At 41.9% G+C, this 15,970-nt stretch overlaps 1 protein-coding gene and 1 pseudogene across 2 annotated transcripts in view; both read left to right on the forward strand.

The window, feature by feature from the left end:
* The window catches only part of PDE4B (phosphodiesterase 4B), a 431,325-nt gene that overhangs the window by 368,017 nt on the left and 47,338 nt on the right, over positions 1-15,970 (forward strand). The gene's annotated exons all lie outside the window — the stretch shown is intronic.
* On the forward strand, positions 10,742-14,922 carry LOC118925481 (transketolase-like; annotated as a pseudogene).

The following is a 15,970-nucleotide window of genomic DNA, read 5'->3' on the forward strand; positions in this document are numbered from 1 at the left end:
CCTCTGTCAGACAGTGCTTTCCGAGAAGAGATTTGAGCTTGCTATGTGGTTATTTATATCTTCATAATTTGTGCCAGGTTAGAAGACCCTACAGTACCACTGATAGATATTATCAGAACCACATATAGATGGAATATGATAAATATGGTAGATCAGAAGCAAGGCCTCAGACGCATAAGCACAGTGAGGAGGACAGGAGCGCAGGGACATGGGTAGTTTGAAAATGTTCCTAAGCTTATTCACGCAATTTCCACTCCCCCAAACCACTGCTTTATGGCATTGCTAAAATCCCACTTCCTCTCAGTAGCCTTCCCGACCACATTAACCCATACTCAGTTTTCTTTCTCTGGATCTCCTTAGCCTCATGTAGTCAAAAAATTCATTTTTCACACCTACTGTATTTTTTGGTTATTTAAGTGTTCCATGTGCCAGGCATTATTCTAGATGCTGGAAATAGAACAGTGAACTGGACAGTAAAGCCCTACCCTCAGAAGACTGTGTTCTGGTGACAAGGAGAGACAGACAATAGGCGTGTGCTCAAAGGAATGAAAAAGATAATTGCAGATAATGAAAATAAAACAATCTAATGGGATAAGGAGTGACTAGAGAAGGGATATATAGGATAAAGAGGTGCTGCTTTAGATAAGAGAGTCAGGAAGGGCTTATCAAGTCAATAATTGAGCTAAAATCTGAGTGAAAAGATCTAAGGGAAAAGAATTGTGAACCAAGGGAACATTACAGTTTTGTATTTTCTTTCTCAGAAAATGCTATTGAACATAGACTGTTGAAGGAGAAAGCCTCAGATGATTAAGAACAGTTCCTCATTTAAGGTTGCCAGATAAAATACAGGATGCAGAGCTAAATTTGAATTCAGAAAAAATAACAAATAATTTTTTAGTGTAAGTACTAATTATAGCATAAGAACTTTTAAAAAAATTATTATTTATCTGGAATTTATATTTAACTGGATGTCTTTGTTTGTTTTTGGATAACTCTGACAACTCTACATTTTATTCATAGGAAAAAGTGACCCAGGGCGATTTGTGTCAAATATCATCCAGTTACTTGGAGCTGAGCTGGAACAAAATCTGAATCTAAAGCAGATGCAATTCAATTTGGCGTTGATATTTTAGAATATCTTATACTGTTTTCTAATTTCCTTGCTGGGTAGTAATTTGTCTCCCCAACAACTCCTTAAAGGCATGTTTCCTGTGACTTTTATTTTTGTGTGTGTGTCATACACTAAGTACAATATTAAGTACTTAATTCTTCATCCTTATATCCATCTTCTATTTCAAGTCTGCAATAGAAGTATTATTCTAGGTATAAAGGGATCATGGCTTCTGCTCTCCAGATAATAAGAAAAATGAGCATATATAAGTCATTTTAAATCAGCTTAGAACATGATAAAGGATCATTGGAAAGGAACATGATGGATTTGGTGCTCTGAGCAGGCAAAGATATTTCCAGTGTGGAAATCAGGAATCCTTCAAGTAGAAGTTAATATCTGACTTGGGCCTTAGTTGATGGCAAGGATTTCAATAAGGGATTATACAGAAAATCATGCAGGCAGAGAAAAGAGCACAAACTAGGAGGGGATGATGAAAATAATAGGACTTGTTTTGGGTACAATTCAATCTCTGGGGTTACAACAGACTATAAGTAAAGGGGAATATGTGATGTTAGACCTGATGTTATAAAGAATCCTGAAGCAATGAAGGTATTTGGATGTACTAGACAAGTCATGGGGGTCATTAAAGATTTTTGAGTTGGCACTTGATGTAATAAGAGCCACATTTGAAGAACCTCAATCTTTTGGTGGGTAAAACATGGAGACCAGTGAGAAAGTGACAGCCAAAGTCCTGGTAGTTAAACGAGGGATTGGCTCCAATGTATGATGACAGAAAGGGAAAGATGTGGCTGGACATGATAGATATTCTTGAGGTGGAACCCACCGAGCCCGCCAACTGGCGGGCTGTAGAAATTAAGAAATATGGAAGCATGGAAGATAAAGCTGAGATTTTAAGTTTAGATGACTAGGAGAATGCTAGTGCCATTCATAAAAATACTGAAGTCAGCAAAAAGGGTAGATCATAGGTGGAGAGAAGATGATGTTGTTATCTTTTTAAGTAGAGCTTTATAGAATTTCGTAGCTACGAAAGTCACTATGATTACGCCCATTCCTTTATTTCATGTAGAAGAAAAGCCAGTGAGAGTAAATAACTTACCTGTGATCGTTAGTGGGATAGCCAGTTTTGGAGAACAGCTATCCTGTTCTCCCTGAACAGTCGTTTTTCCATAGCGTGATCGATCTTATGATGCATCTGAGTTTGCAGAAGTATAGATGCCCTGTGGTAAGATTCAGCGGTCACTTGGAAATGTGGATATGGCTCTTCAGTAACAGATCAGGGCCAACAATTTGAGAGTCATCAAAATGAAAATGACATTTAAAGATATGAAAGCAAATGATGCTGCCAAAGGTGAAATGAGTGGTGCTAAGTCAAATGTGACAGTTGCTAAGAAGAAATTTCACATTTAGGAGGCCACTGGAACTTGAGAGAGAGACAGACAGGGAAAGCAGGTGGCGTTGAGTGGAGGGAGCAGAAGCAAGATTATAAACATTGAAGGAATGAGGGCTGGTGAGGAAGTGGAAACAGAATTTAAAACTATTTCTCTGGAAGGTGGCACTGAAAGGAGAAAGATGGGATATTGTTGAAGCAGGACCTCAACCAAAACTTTTAGGTTGTTGTTGGGTGGGAGAAATATAACTGTGTGTGTAGGTGGAAGCAGTGAAGGTCGTGGAGAGCACAAAGCTAACATGTAAGGTGTAAATGAGTGAAGGGTACACCTGAAATTACACGGATCCTGAAAAGAAGCTAGAGGAGGCTGAGGAGCATAACCCGTGAGGGACTCTAAACAGATGGGCCAAAGCAGGGATGAACAGGCCTCCTGAGACAAGAGGGTGTGAAGGTGATGCAATTCAGATTGACCTTTATCCTGTCAGCAAGGTAGGAAATTGGATCTTTGATTAAAAGGAGAGGCCAGAAATGTGGGTGGGAATTTGTGAGTAGTGGGAAATGTTTTGGTATAACAACGGTGGGCATTCAGTAGAAAGATGATAAAACTGCCCTTACTTGGGGTCCTGCTGTGATTAGAGTGATGCATTTGTGGTAGATTCACTAACCCAGTGTTGATGCTTTACCCCTATGGAAGCTGAGGAGAAAATATGGACCATGGGGGTTTCCCAGAGATTCCCAGGAATGGTGGGCATTGCTGTTTTAAATGTTGCTGTTGATGGGATTAATGTTAGATAAAGAGCCAAGCTGCAATGGGCCAGTGGGGAGGAGTCAAGGGCAAAAGTCAGATTTCCAAGAGCATCATGCCAGACTTTCTGCTGGCATTTTACACATTACGTCATTTGATCCTCATGGTGAGTCACCATGACCTTATGAAGTAGCCATTATTACCCCAGTTTTACAGGTAGAGATCCTCAGAGTCACACTGAACATGTAACTTCCTCAAGGACACACAGTTGTAAATGGCAGAACTTTTTCTTCATACCATGCTGGCTGTTGCCTTCAGTAACCATGAAGGAAACACAAATTTGGGCAGATGAGAAGGTTGAGGTTAGTTGAGGAATTTCAGAATTAGCAGTGGAATACTTCCCAATGATAAGCTCCAAAGTGTAATATAAGTGACAGAAGAATCAAGATGTTAATTGTAGATGTCAGGGCCCAAGAAGTTAGAGTTCATTGGTTTCCCAGAAATGTTTCATTGAAGTATAATATGCAGAGAGAAAAGTGCACAAATCACAAGTTGGAGTCAGTGAAATTTCAGAAAGGAACACGCCCATGTAAACAGCACCCAGATGAAGAACTAGGTCATTGCCAGCCCCGGAGAAGGCCTCTGCAGGTCCTCTCTGAGTCTCAACCCCCTTCAAGGTAACCACTATCTTGATTTCTAATACCATCGCTTTGTTTTGGCCTCTTTTGAACTTGATATAAATTGAATCCTATTTCTATGTACTTTTTAATATCTGGTTTCTTTTGCTCAACATTTACGTTCCTGAGATTCATCCCTGTTGTTGCCTGTGGCAGTTGTTCTGATTGACTGAACCACCATACAGCCTTGCAAAGAGCTGCCCCATTCTCTAGTGGGAAGAGAGTTTAATTATGTAAGGCAGGCAGATAAACAAAAGATTATTTACATTTACTTTTTATGTGCTTTCGTTGGGTAAAAGGTAGGAGAGACTTAATGGATATGCTTCTGATCCATACAGAGCTATGTTAAAATTGCATGTAGATACAGTTTGTAGAAAATTGGTAAGAAAGTTCTTAATAGTCTACAGCATGACATACATCTTTATAATCAGAAAAGAAGGCTCAAAATATCCTATGCAGTTTACATATACATTGTCAAACCAGAAAAGAGGAAGAGGTTCAATGAATGTACTGGCATTTTAAAAGAAGAAAATTGTATCATTATGAGGGGTTGGAAGTTTGAGATTCACTGAACTATTCTTAGTTATTTGGAAATGATGCACCCTTAGTCCTGGAAGAAGATTTAAGGGAACACCAGCTACCATTTGGTACTATCTCTCCGGGAAGGTACTGTGTTAACCACTGTGCAATGCAAATATAAATAACTAGATACACTTTAAGGCATGAGACATAATGTTCTGAAAGTCATGTCCCAGAATGGTCAGATATTTAGACAAGTATGTGATTAGTATGGCAAGTGGACTTATGAAACTTCCAAGTTACTCAACTTCCCTTGAGCTCCTTTTCTTCTATAAAATAGAGATAAGGCTCCATCTAGCTCTCTGGCTGCAGTGAGAATCAGATGGTGTGATATATAAGGAAGCGCTTTGCAAACTGTAAGGTAAGTATGGTATGTTTCTTACCAGCTATATGTCTTTTTCAGTATTCATTGCAGACAAAAGGGAGAATACCCAGATTGGAAGCATCACAGATTGTAGCAGAATTTAGCAGGGGGATGAAGAGCTGGGCCTTTGGAGTCAGATGGTCCTGGGTGAGAGTAAGGGCTCTGCCACTTACTAGTGGCTGTATGTCTTTAGCCAAGTTATTTAACCTTCTCAAGTCACAGATTCATCTGTAGAATAGAGATAATAACATTGCATACATTGCAGTATGTGCCAACATCCCACTTGCTAGGGAAGCTTCCTTCCCTAATTATGCAGTCAATCCATCTTTTCCCTGATCCCTCACAGCCCCAGTGTAGAGTTCTGTGACAGCACAAAATCGTGGCTAACAGGGTGAGACTGGGAATCAAGAGAGAATGAGGATCCTTGAGCAGCTTGCAAATTACCAATGGCTATAAACCCACATTGCATTATCCCCAAAATGACAAAGGTAATTCCTACCCCATAGGATGTCAAACATTAGTAGCGTGTGAAGGCCTTAGTATACTGCCTGGCACACAGAGGTCCCAATAAATGGCTTAGTCTTACGCTCTGTCATAATTTGCACATGACACGTTTGTTACTCTGGCTAAACTATGGTTTATTTTCAGGTCCAGATCCTTGCCTTAGTTAATTTTGTGTCCATAGGACCTTAGACAATCTTGTCTGGTACATCATAGATACTCGGTGTTTCCAGGGAGAGGGAGGGAGGGAATAGCAGTTGTGAGATGCAGCTGGGCTTGAACCTGAGAAACCCAAGACCTGGGTTCAGGCCCAGCTTTTCCATCTGCTAGCTGTGGAGTGTTAAACTGGTCACTCATTGTGTGTGAGTCTCATTCTCTTTATCAGAAAAATGGGTTTCCTACTACTTACTTCACAGCATCCTTAGGAGGATATTTGAGATGATGTGTGTGAGGATGTTTTCTAAATAGAAAAGTGCTCTCCAAATTTCTTATGAGCAATGCCATCATTATGGCAAGAACTGCCTTCTCTGTCTTCTTGATTTTACTTAGTAGCCGGCCACTGTGCGGGGATGTCTGCTGATAGAGGAGAAGGCTCTGTGTTAGCTGCCGTGAGGAGGTCTTTGCTTTTAAGATGTTCACAAGGTGGCAGGGAGGGTAGAACCCCTGGCCTCTGCCCTCTGCCATGACAGGGAGTGGGAGAGAAATCTGGGGCAGTGGCCCTTGACTTCAGTCGGCCTGCCTCAGCGAGTGTCCGGCAGCCGCGGTCTCTGAAGTGGCCGCTGAGAGCACATGCACGGCAGGCCTGCCCAAGCTTGTCTTTGGGAGGCTGCATCCTTTGTCAAATGTCACCAGTGTCATGTTCTCATTTCCATCATAACACACATTTTAAAGCAGCAAACTGTATTCCCCATGACATAAATGGTACAGTGGCAGAGCAGTGGGGCAGAGGGTGGCCTGATGCCAACAGAATAGAAAGTCAGGGACTGGGTGCTGAGAGTCACTTCCCCACTCTGAGTACTGCACATGGGGACCTCCTCAGGGACTTTCACAGTAGCTCTCACGCAGAGTTTCTCTTTCCTTAGGTGTAAATTCCCAAGTGTATAGGTCTGGGAGCCTCTGGAGAAGCACAAATAAAGGGCAATTTGGTTTCAATGCCTCTTACATGCCATCAGGGATCCACAAAACTTTTTCAGTGTAAAAGCAACTCCTTATTACTGACATTCCTTGAAAACATTGCCTAATTTCCCCACATCTCAATCCAGATTTCTTTAATCTACCTTTTCATCTAAAAGCAGCATTTAAATGTATGTCAAACCTGTATTCTTAACTCTGGAGACCTGGGTTTCTCCACAGTGTTGAGGAGGTTTAGCTCCCATGGATATTGTACTAGTTTTCTGCTGCTGTTGTGACAAATTACACAACCTTTATGGCTTAAAACAACACAAATCAAGGTTTTGGCAAGCCTTTGTTCCTTTCTGGAATCTCCAGGGCAGAATCCATTTGCCTGCCTTTTCCAGCGTCCAGAGGCTGCTGCCTGTGTTCCTTGGCTCCTGGCCCTTGTCCCTGCTCAAAGCCAGGAGTAGCGGGTTGAATCTTCGCATTTCATCACTCTGACACTGACTCAGCTGTGTCCCTCTTCCACATGTAAGGATGCTTAAACATAGGGCCCACCAACTAATCCAGAGCAAGCTCCTTAATTTGACGTTAGTTTACCAGTAACCTTATTCCCATCTGCTACCTTTATTCTCCTTTGCCATGTAACACAATATACTTACAGTTTGCAAGGATTAGGATGCAGACATCTCTGAGAGAGCATCATTCTATTTGTCACAGGTACTGAGACGATCTCAGGATGTCTCTATAGCAATGATTGACAAATGTGGCCCATGGCCCAACCACTTATTTTTACAAATAAAGTTTTATTGAAACACAGCCACATACATTTGTTTGTATAACCCTGTGTTTACTTTCAGGCTTCGATGGTAGAGGTGGATATTTGTAGCAGAGACCATGTGGCCTAAGCCTAAAATAATTACTCTCTGGCCCTTTTAATAAAGGTGTACTGCCTTTTGCTCTGTAGCACCCCATAGATCTCTGATTGTGACCGTATCTCTATAGAGCATCACTTGGGGATCTTGTGAGCATCTTCCTCATGTTTTTCACTTCCCACTCCATACATACATACACACACACACTTTGAAAATTCCTAGCAGTGCCCTAGCTGCCTCTCCTCCTCTACCCTCAATTGCCATAATACTACTGAACCCTTGTAGCAACTCCAAGCACTGTACTGTGTCCTGTCTTTACTCTGATGCTTGTTGTTCCCTTTGCTTAGAATACATTTGCCTTCTTTATCTGTCTCCTGCCAAGTAAGCTCCTATTCATCCTTTAAAACCCTGCCAAGGTAAAACCTCCAGGAAGCCTTTCCCAGCACCCCTAGCCAAGGAGAAATAGTTATTCCTATTCTCAAAACTGACTGTCAGTAGCTGTTATATTTACCTTTACTATTACATTTACACTGCCTCAATGGCAGTGGCTGTTATATTTACTCTTCTTAGAATCCATTGCATCTAGCATAGGGACTGACATGTATTATATATCCAATTAATATTAGTTCAATTGATTGGCACTTTAAATATTGCCAGTTGGAGAAGAGATACAGCACAGTGGCAACAACAGGCTCTTTAAAATTCCAAATTGGTCTCTGCTGTTACACAAAGGCTGTGTGATCTTGGAGATGTCAGTTCCCTTCTCCTGCATGCAGTCTTGTCATCTACGATACAAAAAAATTGCCTTAAATGCATTCAGTCCTAAGATCTCTTCCAGGTTTAACTGTCTTTTCTGTTCCAGAGAACTTGGCCTTGTTCTTTGCAGATGCTAAAGAGAGAGAACTCTCCTATATTAGGCTTGTGCCCTGCAGGACTGGAAATCATCCAACAAACATGTGCCTCAAAGCTCTGCTTTGTGTAGCAAATGGGGATTGAGGAAATGGGGAAGGAGGGAGTGGAGAAGAATAAGGAGTTGGTGAGATAATCTGGGAGAATCTCGTATTTGTTCCTGACTTTTTTCTAGGAACCAAGTAGAAGACAGATACATTCCCTAGAGAGTCAAGGCCAGGGAATGTGTGCTTACAATCCCTCGCCTGTAGTCCTTGCAGTAAACTGTGCCTGGAGCTCTGTCCACATACCAGATGCTCACTCCACATCGCTGTAACAGTATGGGAATCACACCAAACTAAATGTGGTCAAATGAACATGTTTCCCCCTCTTTCCCCTCCAGCTCTGACATGGCTGTCATGGCTCTGCTCTCAGGTCCCACTCCAGTACTAGGAACGTTGGTGATAGGTTTGGACGTCTTCCTCTCCCTAGTCACCTCTGTGCCTTTTGCTTCTGGGTACCCTACACAGAGGCCTGCCATTGAGCCTGGACATTCAGGCCACCTTTCCAGCCTCATTTACCATTTCTTGTTCTTTCATCTGTACATTAATGATAATGCAATCTAATAATGCAACTACCTCATAAGACTGTTTTGAAAATTAGAGGCATTTTGTTCAGGCTGATTCTCAATTAATGGTTGCTATGATTAGCATTATTCTTCTTATCCATCTTTCCCAGGGTCCTTCAGTTTTGGGGGCACCGGCTCTTGAGCATTTGGAGTTAGAGAAAGTAACGAGGGATTTTATCATGACTAGACACAGAAATTGTTCTTGCCCCTAAATCTTGTTTGGAACATTCCACACTCAACTCCATACATTATAGTGGGTTATGGCATTTCATTTTACCTGTCTATAAGGCAAGTATTTATTAAGAGCTTGCTGTTTACCAGGCACTGTTCAGGGCTTGCCATTAGCGATTTCAGTGGTCTTTTTTTATAGATGAATCATTCCCTCTTCCTCATCTCTGACCGAGTCCTCCTTACCTAAAAGGAAGTGTGGTATGAGAACTGCAATTCAAAGTTTCTGCTGAGGCTTGGTCCTGAGCCTTGGCCATGTAAGACTCATGCAGCCTCCACCCCTTCCCCTGAGGCCGTGGCCGCCAGGTGCCAGCTGGGGCCTTCTGTCTGCTGCCTGCCTGCGCTATTCAATTTCAGAAAAATAATTTCTACTCCAAACTACAACTATTTGAAACTCATTCAAGGTGTACCAGTAATTCATTCATTCAATAAATTTAATCAGGGAGTAAATTCAACACAGTAAATGTTTGCTGAATTAAAGCAATCACTCAACAAGACTGACTTAACCTCAAAATGTCTGCTGCATGTTTCTACAGTAAGCTTTGTAGTATAATCTGTTTTGTAAAAGATCAGTATTTCCATGTTTACTGCTGTTTCAAATAATATAAATTCTCATAATTCAAGGAAACCCTTTACACTAGATTACATGGTATCATGTGGTAAATGCCAGAAGAGCCACCAAAACAAAAAATAAAACAAAACAAATAACCAACAGCAAATCTCAGCTAATAAGAAAACATCTTTTAAGCAATCACTATCAGATTATCTAGATTATCCCAGTTTTAAGACTGCTCCGAATCTGTGAAACCGATATATGTGTGAAGTGGAAAAAAGAGACCACGATGTCAGAAGTGACACGAAGCATTTACAGTCCTTGTCTGGCTGTGTGTGCTCAGTGGGAGACTGATTTAAGCCAATATTTTCTACCTTGCTTCACATTTATGTTGGCGAGATTTCACTGGCAAATATTGGTTTAAACCAAACAGTAAAATCTTTAATCCCATTTAAACAGACACTGCATTATACTGTGTTAGACACTGCATTACGAGGGGAGAAACAGGCAAGGGGTAAATATAACTGATAGCTATGATTTTTCAAAGACAAAAAGGAAAAATTTAGGATTAAGCAAAATTCTTCCAAGATAGAAATGCCAAGAAAACCATTGTGGACATACACAATTTTGTTTTTCTAAAGTCTGGAGCTGAGTTCAGTTAAGTGATGTAGTTTGCAAACCAGGGGAAGTCAGGCCAGGAAAGGAAGTACTACTAAATCAGGAGAAACTGGCCAAAGGAAGCTGAGCTAGCTGACAGACACGGTGCTGGCGTCTTTCTCAAACAATTCTCAAACAATTCTTGTTTGCTGTGATGTTGAGGTGAGGAGCCAGGAAACCTGGGGCCTGATTTTACATTTTGTCTGCTACTTAGAAGTTCTGAATATATCACATAAAGCAACTGCTTGCTTACCTACAAACACAGCTGCCAAAAAGTATACTGTTAACCTTTCCTACCACACACACACACCCATGCACATACACACATTCACACATATACACATGTGCATGCACACATACATGCAAAAAAAAAAAAAGTTGCTTGATTTACTTCAGCCTGTGCCTTCATTCACATCCAATGGTTCTTACTGAATCCAGGACTCCATAAATCACAAGAGTCTGTGAGTCTCCTGCTAATGTTCCTTCTTCTCACCCCCAGCACCTCTGTGCTCTCTAAATTCCTACCCCTCTCATTTCAGACACAACCCTGTGCTGCTGAGGTGTTTCTAAGAGTGTCTTCAGGAGGACTGGCTGTTTAATCTCTTAAATCTATGACTCTCTCTCTTAATTAAAGCACTGCAGTCCCCATTTAGGGGCAGGTGATGATAAGACTTGAAAGAAGCAAGGCCCCTGCTGAGATGAAGGGCCGGCCCTGCTGAAGACTGCCCAGGGGAAATTCTGTTCCTGTTTGTTTCTCTTCTTTTCCTTTGTCTTGTCTTTTTTTAACTTTTCATTGGCTTCCAGAAGAGACTGAGGAGGCAGGACCCCCAGGGGAAAAAGAATTGTTGAAAATGAAAGGCTCAGATAGGGTGGTTATCACCAAGCCTGGCTAAGGATGGGGGTCATGTGGAAAAGAGACTGTCTTTTCCCCATTATATATTCCTGCCTCCTTTGTCATAGACTTATTGACAGTATAATATTTCAACAAACCAGCTCCTGTGTCTATTGTGTAATGGAAGACAGGGAGCTGTCACAGCTCTGTGTGGGAGGCCATGTCCTTTGCTGGCATCTACAAGCTGAACAACCTCATTGCCATTCTTGACTTGCCATCAGCTGCCTGGGCCAGAGTGACTCCATCCTGCTGCAGCATCAGAACATCCACAAGAAGTGCTGCAAAGCCTTCAATTGGCACACTGTCACCCTGGATGAACACAGTACAGAGGAGTGGTGCAAAGCTGTTAGGCCAAACACCAGCCAAAAGCTGTCACTGCCAAGACCTTCAAGGGCTGGGGGGGGGGTCACAAAGCTAGTATATAAGGAGTCTTGGTGTGAGAACAGCCAAAACATGGCTGATCAGATCATCCAGGAAATCTATAGCCAGAGGCAGAGCAAAAAAAGATCCTGATGACTGTCCCACAGGAGGGTGCCCCCTGAGTGGACATCACCAATATCTGCATGCCCATAGATTCCAGCTACAAATCTGGGAACAAGGTAGCCACCCTAACAGCCTATGGTCAGGCCCTGGCATGAAAAGGGACACCAAGAATTCTGTCTTTTTGGAGATCTTCAAACAGGAACACCCGGACCACTTCACCAGTACTCCACTGCCAAGCAGAACATGGTGAGCATCGCTGTGGCCTGTGCTACATGCAATAGGACTGTGCCCTTCTGCAGCATTTTCACAGCCTTCTTTACCTGGGCCTTCAACCAGATTCACCTGGCAGCCATCTCCCAGAGCACCATGAACCTCTGCAGCTCCCACTGTGGCATGTCCATTGGGGAAGAACAGCCTTCTCAATGGATCTGGAAGATCTGGCCAACCCCATGTCAACCGTCTTTTACCCAAGCAATGGGGTGTCTGAGGGGAAGCCAGTGGAATTAGGATCCAATACAAAGGGCATTTGCTTAACCTGGACTACCTGCCAAAAAACTCCATCATCTATGAGAACAATGAGGAATTCCATATCAGACAATCCAGAGTGGTCCTGAAGAGCAAGGATGATCAGGTGACTGAGACAGGGACCACAGTGACTCTGTATGAGGACTTGGCCACTGCTGACATGCTAAAAAAAGAAAAGATAAGATTTGCGTGTTGGACCCCTTCACTATCAAGCCCCTGGGCAGGAAACTCATTCTCAACAGTGCCCAGGCTTCCAAGGGCAGGTCCTCAGGGTGGAGGACCACTACTGCAAAGGTGGCATCATGAGGTGATGGTCTCTGCAGTAGTGGGCAAGATAGGTGTCACTATGACCTGCCTGACTGCCAGCCCACTGCCAAGAAGCAGGAAGCCAACTGTGCTACTGAAGATGTTTGGCACCAACAGGGATGATACAGCATAAGCTATGAGGGGCCTCATCACCACAGCTGAGTGGGGGCCAGGGGTGCAAGGTGGGAGTGCTACACACTCCAGAGATTCTGGCAAAGGTGCTCAAAGATGTACTGAGAGTAGTGATAAAATACATGTTTTGAGAATAATGAAAAAAATAATTCCAGAGCCCACACTGCTTCAGTACATTGGGGTTTAGCCTGGAATCACCCCCAGAAAATTCATTTGCAGCTCTTTCACAGACTGGTGTAGTGATCAAGTACCAACTTTGGATTCAGGCTGGATTAGAAACTGAATTCCACTACGGTCCAGGTGTGACTTTGGGCAGGTCGTGTAACCTCTCTGAGCTTCTCATTGCTCACCTATAAATTAGGAATAATAGCCACTTAATGGGGTTGCTGCAAAAATTAAATGAGATGATATACAAAGTTTCTCAGGCACTGCCTGACTTACAGTAAATCAGAAACAAAGTGAAGCCAATCCAAATGGCTCTTTGAGACTTATTAGCCACTAAGGCATTCCTAATGGTACTGGAGGTAGACTGCCATGTCTGAATTGTGGCTCTACTCAGCCTGCGACCTTGGGAAAGTTACTGATCATCTGCAAAGTAAATGATCTATTATAATACTCAGGCCATGGAACTATGAAAAGGATTAAATTAGTCCATGCATGTGAAGTGCTTAGAAACAGTGATTGGTGCTAATCAATAGAACTACAATCATTATCATTGTCACCACCTCCTTTGAGACAGCATTTGTAGGGTAGTGAATGTTGGCATTGGGGTGTTCAGGTCCTGGCTGTAGCCTGTGACCCAGAACAGAGTTGTCCAGTATACATATAAGGCAAGCCCACAGAGAATTTTAAGTTTTCTAATAAACGCATAAAAAGAAACTGGTTAATGGGGGGATTCTGGTAACCATAATTCTGCTCATGTAATTGTACATTAATGATACCAAAAAAAACAAACTGGTGCCCTTCATTTTAATAATGTATTTTGCTTGATATCCAAAATACTATCCTTTCAACATACAGATTTTTAAATGTATTGAGCTATTTTCCATTGGCTTTTCTCACAGTCTGTGAAATCCAGTGTGTATGTCACACCTGCAGCATGTCTCACATCAGACTAACCCACCCCATTTTAAGTGCTCAACAGCCACACATGTCTGGTAACCATTGTATTGGACAAATGCAGAAATTCCAGATTCTCAAGCGTGCTCTCTCACCCTGGGTAGCATCGGTGATCTCATTTGTAAAAGAGGTGATAACTTTCGTGGCTTTGTTTGCAGAAGAAAATGAGCAAACTTGCAAGGGCTTTGTCAACTGACAAAGACTGTGTGTAGTAGGCTCTCTGCAATACTTGACTGTCAAATGCTACACTCTTCTCATGTGGTGAAGTGCCCAAAGTCTTGTGTGATCTGAGACATCACCCAGGACAGCCCCCCATTGGGGAAGCTCTCTGACAGGTAAAGGAAAGGGATTTTAGCTGATAATGTTTTGAGAGATAGGAAAATGTGTAGCCCTTTTCTCCTCCCCACCTACCACATTCATTCCTAACAGCAGCCACCTTTGTTTCTACTCTCCATTGATTCTCTAAATTCCATTGATGTCTTTCAATCCATAAGTAAAGATAAATTTAGGGCATAAATTACCTTATTTTATACCCTAATTTAGGACCTCATTACTTCTTAACTCCTAACTTTTCCTGCAAATAATAATCTCTGATATTAATAATTTTTCAAGTGCTTATCTCTATCCCATCCTATAATCCTTATGCTTTACTGATATTAGATCAATATTCATTTTCTTAGAAGCTGCATTGTCATAGCAGAGCACAGAACTTGGAGTCAGAAAGGCTAGATTCAAGTCTGTGGGTTCTTCACTTACTAGTTATAGGATTTGGGTGAGACACTTAAACTCCCTGAACTTCAGTGTCTTCCTCTAAAAAATAGACACAATAACACATCTCTCACAAGGTATGATAAGGATTACTTAAAGGGATTATACATATGAAAGAGATCTTTAAATGTAAAGCATTTACAACAGTAAAACAGTAGTAAGACAATTATAAGCCACTGTGTGTGTCATTCTTCTGTTGAACAGTTTTCAGTGGCTCCCCATTACCTGCCAAATAAAGTCAGATTCCTTAGTCTAGCATAAAAAGCTCTTTAAGATCTAGCCCTGACCACCCTACTTTTTGCAAATTTATTCTACTCTGCTTTCTTAGTGAAATCTACTGTTCTAACCAAATAATTCTGTTATATTTGTTCTTCCCAAATGGAACTGAATAGTGTGGTGTATTATGAATTTATTACTTTTACTTATATTGTGCTTTGCCTTCATTTTTTTCATCTCTCAAAATTCAACCCATTCTTTCTGATCTGGCTTCCAAATCTCTCCTGATCTGCCTTTCCCCCATGTCTTTAAGATCTATCCGTGCTCCCTTCAACTTTACTTGTATCTTTCATATGAGAAAGATATGGTATTCTACCTGGTATTCTAGAATTGCCCAGTGCACAGAGAGCTGCTGTAAGGTGCCTGAATACAGCAATTCAGTGAGAGTGAAAGAACAGCTCTGCCTGTCACTTTGCAGAAGTCCCCTTGAGAGACAGAATGTTTCCCATACTAAAACTCGCCATCCTGGAAATCTAAGCAAGATATGAATGCAAAAGAAATAAAGAGCTCATTAATTGTGGTACATTGAATAAATCAGCAAAGTGAAGGTGGTTTGTTTGAGCTCTGGTAAAACAAGAACATGAATTTTGGCATTGTTTCTCTAATACTCTTCAGTAGCAAAGGACTTATTTTGGGGGGTGGTAGATAGCCCATCTGTTGGTATATTGGGCAAATCAGCAGTTCAAACAATATTTTTTGAGCTTCTACTAGGTCATAAATGCTGTACTGCATAGAAGATCAGCCAAAAAGGTGTTCCTTGCTCTCAAGAAGGTTATCTAATGGGTGAGATAAACCGAGAATATAATTCCAACGAAATATGGTCAGTTGAAAATAGAACTGCACATGGTGTTGTAGGAGCTTTGAGGAAGGGAACTTAATCCAACCTCAGAATATTTTGAAAGCTTTCTACATGTGCTAACTTCAGTCCAAATCCTAAAAGATAAGTAAGAGTTTAGCCAGGTGAACAGGTTTGGGAAGGGCACTTCAGGCAGATGGAAATGCCTCAGCAGAGACGCCTGCAGTCCCCCGCAGCAGTGGAGCTGAGGACGCCAGGCTTGGAGAAAGCAGCCATGTAAATCTCGCAGCTAAACCCCTGCTCTGATTTCATGCTTACCCAGCAACCTTGATTGAATTTGGTCTCA

The sequence above is a fragment of the Manis pentadactyla genome, chromosome 4 (genome assembly GCF_030020395.1).
Source record: "Manis pentadactyla isolate mManPen7 chromosome 4, mManPen7.hap1, whole genome shotgun sequence".
NCBI lineage: Eukaryota > Metazoa > Chordata > Mammalia > Pholidota > Manidae > Manis > Manis pentadactyla.